The sequence below is a fragment of the Pinus tabuliformis genome, chromosome 1_2, assembly GCF_031772625.1.
Source record: "Pinus tabuliformis cultivar Carrire ecotype Pingquan chromosome 1_2, CPIR1, whole genome shotgun sequence".
In the NCBI taxonomy this organism is placed as follows: domain Eukaryota; kingdom Viridiplantae; phylum Streptophyta; class Pinopsida; order Pinales; family Pinaceae; genus Pinus; species Pinus tabuliformis.
The window spans coordinates 866832489-866841705 of NC_142298.1; the positions used below are offsets into that span (position 1 = coordinate 866832489).

The window sequence follows — 9217 nt, forward strand, 5'->3', positions numbered from 1 at the left end:
AAATTAAATTTTATTATTTTTAATATTTAATATTATTTATCTAGCATATAATTCGTTCATATCTTATTCTTTAATGATTTTTTGGATTCTCCAATATCACAACTACGACATGTATTACTCACCCCTCATTGTACAACTACCACGAAAAACTAGGAGTTTTTTACTGCACGCAAACATTTGAACGACCTTCGGATCTTTATAAGAATGCGCAAAACATTGAGTAAAGTACACACAAAGCAAATGAACGAAAAACAAACGGGGTTATACCTGGTCTTTCATAACCCAAGCAAGCAGCTCATGGAGCCTAAGGACTTTCCTATATATATATGACACTGGAAAAGAGACCTTCATATACAGAGCATATGGCTTCACCCACTTTTCTGTAATAATTGGCCTCATATATTATCGCCTGATGTGAGAACTACTGGTCATGGATTCTGATATTTGTTGCAGAATTCGGCTTCGCCTATAGTTGGATTTTAGAGCAGAACTTCAAGTGGTGGCCAGTTGAGCGAAATGTCTTCCCAAATATACTTTCTCAGAGGGGATATTTTGTTCATATATTTTCCTCTATAACCACAATTAAATATGATTTTAAAATTCATGTTCATGAATATGTTAAATGAATATTAATTACTCTGTGTAAATGGACAGGTTGGAGAGCGATTTACCATTCGTGGATATATTTATATGCACCGCTGATCCTATCAAAGAGCCTCCGATGGCTGTTGTAAACACAATATTGTCTTCGTTTGCCTTCGATTATCCCGTCAGAAAATTGTCATGTTACGTTTGTTGGTGGAGGATCCTTGATTACATTTTATGCTCTCTTGGAAGCTTCACATTTTGCAAATATTTCGCTTCCATTTTGTCATAACTACCCCTTTCAAGACAAATGTCCAGAGGTTTACTTCTTAAATGTCGATGCCATTGAAAATAAGAATATGCACAATGTAAATGCGAGGAGGTAGCCCTTACCAAATTACTTTTTACTTCTCATTTTTAACTTATATTACTTCCTGTATCAGTTTATACAAGCATTTTTTAACATTTTGCCTTCTAGAAGCAGAAAATGCATTTGGAATTGAAAATCGAATCTACAAGGGTGTGGATATGGGCAATGTTCTAGTAGACTAAGAAAAATAACACAAGGGATTCAAGGACTGGGTTTCTGGATTCACTTGGAGAGCTCATCCGAATATAGTTCAGGTCATCAGCCTTATCGAGTCTTCTGAATAAAATCTACTTATACCGTGCTAAACATCGGTAGTTGAGATCATCTGTCTTAGAGCATATTAAAATTCTACTAATATATTGGTTAATTGTGTCTTCTTTTTATTTTATGTGTAGATTTTACTGGAGAAGGGAGAGGATAGGGACATTGAAAGAAATGAATTCCGAAGCGAAGCGACGTAGAATTCCGCATTTAAAAAATTAATGTATTATTTATTTTTTTCAATTCAAAATTTTAAAAAATTGAATTGAATAATGATAATATTTAAAATTTCAAAAAAAATCATTATATCTTTTTCACAAAGATATTCTTGTTTATTTATCTCTAATATTAATTTTTTATATTTAAATAGGTGATTCAAAAATAATGAAGGACAAAATGTATCAAATTTGTTAATACTTCTCAGTGAGAAAACATCTTAAAATCTATTAACATGAATAACAAAACCCCACATTTGAAGTTAAATGTAAAGAATAAGACACTCCTTATTAAAAATATGTGATCTCCACATACCAAGAAATTTATGTCTCAATCCCTATTCTTATCAGATCCAAATATATTTAACAATAAGTATGTGTAGATATTGTCATTGATATAGAACATACAAAATGAACTCCTCTAATTTGAATTCTGCACCAAAGATCCTCTATTTTGCAGTGGACCATAATAGCTATAGTCCAACTTAATAATTATTATCATTCAAAAAAACTAGAAAAATATATATATATTTTTTAATTTTTTTTTTTTTTTTTATAAATATTAAACTTATCTTTTTCTAGAAAATTATAATAAAAAACTTATATTTTTATCCTATTCTGCAATGTTATAATAAGAAAATTGTATTTTCTAATAAGAAGAGTAACTACAACTTTTAATATAAAATTTTAATAAAAAGCTTATACTTTCTTAATTAAAAAGCTTCGAATTTTAAGTGTGTTTCATATATCCCATCAATTACATCATGTTTACATATGGTTGCGTCATCGCAACGTATCATGTCGCATATGCGATTGGAACCTGGGTAGGGAGGTTATTATTAAACCCTCCCAACCACTTGGGATAACATCCATTGAAAGTACGTGCGAACTTTGTAGCTATGTGGGTAATACTTTTCATATCCTCTGTTATAATTACCAACCAGTGATTAATAGGTTTAGAAATAATATGTCGTTCCAATCATCAAATATTAGAGGATGTAATTTGTAATGTTGGCAGCTAAGAGTTTATGGTGTAATGAGAAATGCTCCCTTCACTATCACTCTTGATTGTGACATGTATAACAACCATTGTGAGGCACATGTCAAGCCATGTGCTTTGTCTTGGATATTAAAGCAGGTCACCGGTTTTCTATGTCTAATTTCCTCAAACCTTTCATGGAATCACGAAGAGTAATCTCTATGCAAATAAGCTCAAAGACAATCTTACAGGTGAGCATATACAACTTTGACATCTGTGAATACGTGTGGAAATTTATATATAAACACCTATATAATCCGACCTATCAATATTCATATGCAGATAAAATAGAAAGGAAAGGATGGAATTCAAGGTCTACCCTACTGAGGTGATAGAAATTTGAAGACTTTATTAAAGAGATTGATTATTTCATTACTAAATATCATTATTTATACATACATTAGCAAGAAAATAAATAATGATCTTCGCTAACTAAAACTAATGTTTTATTGATTCTTTCCAACTCACATTAAACTTGTCGACGGGAAAAGTGGTCGGCGCCATCATGATTAATGTTATAACACCTCCCCTTAATCATGATGACCTAAACTTTAACTTTCTTGCTGGTCTAAGTCTCAGCTAGGTTTAAAACATTTAATTTTTACCTTTTTGTTAAAGGGTCCATGCTTGTTCATTTGCTGGTGTAGTTTCATCTGCACCTTTCTTGCTTTCAATATGAGCTTCTTCTGCTCCTTTATTAAGTACTTAACATCAACAACCTCTTCCGGATTGGGATGCAAGGCAACATCCTGAACAAGGTAATCCAATTCACGCTCTCCCCACTTTCCATGAGAAGGAGCCTTGTAAAGTATGCGACCAAATTCCTCTTCATCCACCAAAATGCACTCATCTTCGAACATAAGCGACCTCTGAAAAACATCCATGGTCATATCCTCCACTATCGTAGCCATCTTAGAAGCGGTTTTAATCAAATTTCTAACAATTTGGTTTCAGGAGAAACACGTTTTTCTCTCAGTGATTGCAGTAATATGCGGAATAGACTCTGGCTCTTCATATTCATAATCATCAATAAAATCATTTTGTTTATCAAATAATTCTTGTGACTCAGAAATACTATCGGAATAAAAAATATTATCGGGCCCAAAAATACTTCCAAATGGACTCACTAAAAAAGCATTATAAAAAATATCACTATCAACATTATTCCACTCATTTCTCATCTTTCTAATACACGTCCACGAGCTGCAATCTTCCTTAACCAATACACAAACTAGGCTCTTCACACAGAGATTGGCAAAATCTCTCTTGCAATAACATTGTGTCAAGCTCAACTTCACGACACAAACTTCCCTTCACATGAACACACTACTCAAACCCAAAACGAAGACGCCTTTCAAAAGATTGGCACTCTGCTACACATGCACTAGTCACAGGTTGAAACTCCACGCTCACCCGATCGGCTCCCACGGTCAGCCCTCTAGCTTGATCTCCACAGTCGGCTCTCAACTTGGCCTTACACACACATCCTTCATCAAGCTCGTGCACTTTAATAGAAATCACTTGGGGTACCCAACTTTCTCGGTTCTCAGGCCGGATTCGTCCACATTTCAGAAACTCTCACTTCCTTGCAGCCGCTCCATAGGATTTCAATACACATCCACACAATGCAGACTCACGTTCATTCAAAGGATTTCAATACTGCTTTGTTTTTCAATAGAAGATATATCCACACGACCAACAAACATAAAGAATGGCCCAATATAATTCCTTAAAACTTTATTTTAAAGCAAAGACTTCAAACACACTTTTTTTGACTTTAGAAACAAAGGTTCTCTCCAGGCTTGGCTCCTTCGACGATGTGTGGAACCCATACACTTTATCCGTTCCAGCAATTCACTGTTTATACTTTGCACACGACCCAGCTTCACGAAAACCACAACAGTGGTCACTTTACACCACTCAAGAACAACAATCAGCAATTGCAAATTGTTCCATAGGACAAACTCCATTGCATTGAAATCTTTCTCTCACAACCTCTACCAGGCATAGACACACATAATCAACATTGTTCAGCACTGAATGCTCCAGCACTGGCTTTTATTTATGGCTTCACACTCAGCCTTCACACACACATTAGCTCTTCCAATAGAACACCGAGCCCTCAAATATTCACTACACCGAGCCCACTCGATTATGGACTCACACATTCACAACTCACTCACCAACTCCCCACTTACATATTTCCTCAGTGCAACTGAAGTGAACAAAGTTCATTCTACAAATTAATTACTCCAAAAGACTTGGAATATAAAGATATCCATGAGGATACAAATATATATTAAAAATGTATGAATAAGAATGATTTTAGAATGAGAATGAGAGGCTTGCTTATATACCAAGCAGGTGTCTCTTCATGTAGAGTCATGTCTCATTTAGACATGACTCTTCAACCTAATTACTAATTAACTAATAATTATTTATGGTTATTATAATCTACATCAATTTACATTATTTCTTATATATTTATTCATAACATTGCCTTCCTCCTCAGAAAGATTTGTCCTCAAAGCTTGTTAATGAAAAATACTCGATCTCTTTTCGGCTTCAAATGTCTTTCTGTCTCGGAATTGTCACCTTTGTCGATACATGTTTATATGATCTTCTAAGTGATAAACAAAACTATCGCACTAAGAAGGGATCAGACCATGCCAGATTAATCTTTTGTGTAATATTTTGATCACTGGAATTTTGTAACGACTTGTCATCATAGGACTGGATTGAGGTTACATCACTATTCTCTAAAACATCAGTTTGTTGTTTCTGTTCTGAATGGTCCCGGTACATAGCATGTTTGAGTCGTCTACTCTCAAGATTCAAATGTTGATAGGGAAATTTTTTGGTTTGACTTTCCCTTATTAAGTGTGTGAATTTTTTTTTTATTTACTTCAAGTGACGACATTGCTGAGTTCATTATAGAATATTCACTTGGGATGTTCATTATCTAAGCTACAACATGTAAGTGTGTTTTTTCTTCAACTGACTTGTCTTCTTGAGTTGTCATATTCATTGGATCTTCTTGAATTGTCATACTCTTAGACTAATTCACAGAAGCCATATCAGAAACCTCGGATCTGATACCATGAGAGAAACTATGAAGACTCCTTGAATGAGCTTAATTATTTCATTACTAAATATCACTATTTATACATACATTAGCAGGAGAATCAATATTAATCTCCGCCAACTGAAACTTATGTCTTACTCACTCCTATCGACTCACATTAAACTCGCTAAAAGGGAATAGTGGTCGGCGCAGTTAGCATCGTTGTGATTAATGTTCTAACACTGAGGAACATGATGCATTCATGTTGGAAAATTACTCCCAACTAGTCCATTAAACAACTGATAGAAACCATTCTCTGAAGTACACAACCAAAGCAAGAAAGGATATTTTAATTGTAGGTTATAGATTTTGTTTTGCAAGCCATAAGGATGAGTTCTCCATTCCAGTGTACAAGTTCTCTACACCTACAACACACCAAACATTTAAGAACAAAGGAAAATCATGGCAGAGTTGGTAAATGAAAATTACCAAGATGTACTCACAGAACATGCCCCATACTTTGTTTTAATCTTATTTAAAATTTATTACATGAATGTATGTTTGAATATTATGCAAAAATAGTTTAGTTGTTCATAAGTTTTACATGGGTCGAAGGTATGCACAAAATCGTGGAGGAAATTGTGATGGGTTGGTAAAAACAAACATTTACAAGTTGTTACAGTGGGTTCTTACATAGAAAAACCAGAGAGTATTTAAATGTGAACATTTTCCATCTTTCACTGTAGTGAATGAGATGAAGTCTCAGTTTTTAGCTTTGTAATTGTTTTTTTCCTCCCGTAAAATCTTAATACGAAGTATTTTGGTTGAAACACTACAACAAAACCAGTGATTTGTGCCAGATTTAGCGCGAGATTTTAGTGCAATTTTTTTGTAATTGTGATGAGAAACCTGGCGCTAAATCTGGCTCTATTGTACAATTTTTAAAGCGTCCTTTTTTGCACCTGATTTTGCATCCTTTTTCACGCTAGATTTTGCATCATTTTTTACACCAAACTATGCATCACTTTTTGCGTCAAATTTTGAACCAATATTTGCATCTTATTTTTTGCATCTATTTTTCATTCTCTTTTGCTTCCTATTTTGTGTCATTCTTTGCTTCCATTTTTGCGCCATCATTTGCATCAAGTTTACACTGTATTTTGAATCCAATTTAACGTCCTTTTATTCATCCATTTTGTGTCAGTTTTTGCATCTAGTCTTACGCCAGATCTTGTATCTAGGCTTACACTAGTTTTTGCTTCTATTTTTGCACCAGCTTTGGTGCCTATCTTTTCACCATCTGTTGAATTTGATTTAGCACCAAATTTTGCATCCATTTTTGTGCCCATTTTTGCATCTTTTTTTGGACCATTTTTTACATCCACATTTACGTTTGATTTGTCTCCATTTTTCCTATCTCATTTTGCACCATATTTTGCGTCATTTGTTTCATCCAATTTTGCATCATTTTTAACACCATCTCTTGCATCTAATGTTACATCATTTTGAACATCCAAATTTGCATTTATATTTGCATCTTATGTTGAGTCATGTGTTGTGTCCACCTTTGCATCTTATTTTGTGTCTAATGGTACATTCAATTTAGAGCCATTTTTTACGTCTACTTTTGTATATGTTTTTGCACCAAGATTTGCATCCAATTTTAAGCTATTTTATGCCCCTTTTTGCACCATTTTTTGTGTCTACTTGTGTCCAATGTTGCACCATTATTTACACCCACTTTTTCATCCAATTTTGCATTTTTTTGGTGTCTAGTTTTACATCATTTTCACCATCCAAATTTGCATCTTTTTTTGCCTCATTTTGTGTCCACATTTGCATATAATTTTGTGTCTAAGTTTGAGCCTAAATTTGCATTTGATTAGGAATCATTTTTTTACATCCAATATGGCATCCTTGGTTTCACCTTTTTTCAACCCCATTTTGCATCTTGTTTTGTGTCTTTTCTTACATCTTTTTTTTTCCTTTTTTGCGCCCAAGTTTGCATCCCAAATTTACACCATTATTTGCATCATCATTTGGCATATTAATTTGTAACGTTTTTTGCTTCTTTTTAACGCTCAACTTTGCATCTTATTTTACATCTAGTTGTTGTCTTTTTTTGCATCTAATTTGGTGCCCATTTATGTGTCCTTGTTTTTGCCCAATTTGATATCCTTTTGTATGCCATGTTTTGTTTCCTTCTTTGTGTCAACTATTGCACAATTTTTCACTTATAATTTAAAACACTTTGTATGTCAATTGTTTGCATTTTGTATTAATTCCTAGTTTAACATCCAATTTTACTTTCAATTTTGCATCCATGGTTACATCCGCATTTGACTTCTTATATAGAGTATATTTTTCTTTACATATATGACCCCCTTTATAGATTCATAGTGAAATATATGATAGTTTCTAAATATGATTAAAGCAGATATCACAATTCAAAATCATTTGTAAGGAAATTTAAGAGAAATTGACAACATCCATCCAAAAAAATAACAATGTGTCATTAACAATTTTCAAAACATGTATAAAATAGCAACATAATACTAATAAAATCAGTATTATTTTTAATCAAAACAACTAAAATTCAAATATGATTAACAAATCAAAATATTTCATGAATATCATTATTCTACGATAAATTAACAACATACATAAATCAAACTCGTCGTATGATTACAAAATCAAAATGTCTCATTGATATAGGGTAAATTCACAACACCCATCTAAACATAACAATGTCATTCTACACAATAATTTCTTCATAAAAAACAATGCATGTGCATCCCTAGCTACCACCACCAAGATCATCTTCATGATCATCTTGATCATCCTCATTACTCTGATCCACATCATCACCAACACCGCAACTATCATCATCTCCTCCTTCACCACCATCATCCTCATCCTCATCCTCATCATCTCGTGATATATGTTGAACATAATTTGGATCATCGTCTTGGCAATCATTACCTATAGCATTCTGACAAAAAAAATCAATATTACATGTTAGTATTAATTACATAACATAAAATTATTAAATGAGGCACAATGGCCCATATGTAGCCTATAAACCCTCGAAACAGGTATCCAGCTCCAAAAATGGCCCGAATAACATGATCAGATAAGCCGTGGAATTGCAACATCAATACCGTAACACATCTATATTTAAAGACCTTTAATATCGTTTGTTCTTCAATGTGATTTCTCAGACTAAGCAAATGATCATCTGAAGGATTCCCACGGATCTTATTATGATATAAACTCCTTGAATAAGAGGCCAACAAAGCATAGGATCAAAAAACAAATGCAAGAAAACGACCAAATTAAAATTTAACAGCTTAGCATTCTTAGCATTCTTAATTCCTACACAAAACATAACAGAAAATATTGTTTCGCTCATTTTACCCTAATTGCTCCGCATTCTTCACAGACGAGGAAACAAATTCCAGAAACGCGAGGGGGCGGTGTCAAGAGACACCATTTAATATCGTTTGTTCTTCAATGTGATTTCTCAGACTAAGCAAATGATCATCTGAAGGATTCCCACGGATCTTATTATGATATAAACTCCTTGAATAAGAGGCCAACAAAGCATAGGATCAAAAAACAAATGCAAGAAAACGACCAAATTAAAACTTAACAGCTTAGCATTCTTAGCATTCTTAATTCCT

General features: G+C 33.5%; 1 pseudogene; it reads left to right on the forward strand.

Moving 5' to 3' along the window:
* The first annotated feature begins 297 nt into the window (after nt 1-297).
* On the forward strand, nt 298-1416 carry LOC149208678 (cellulose synthase-like protein E6; annotated as a pseudogene).
* Nucleotides 1417-9217: the final 7801 nt, after the last annotated feature.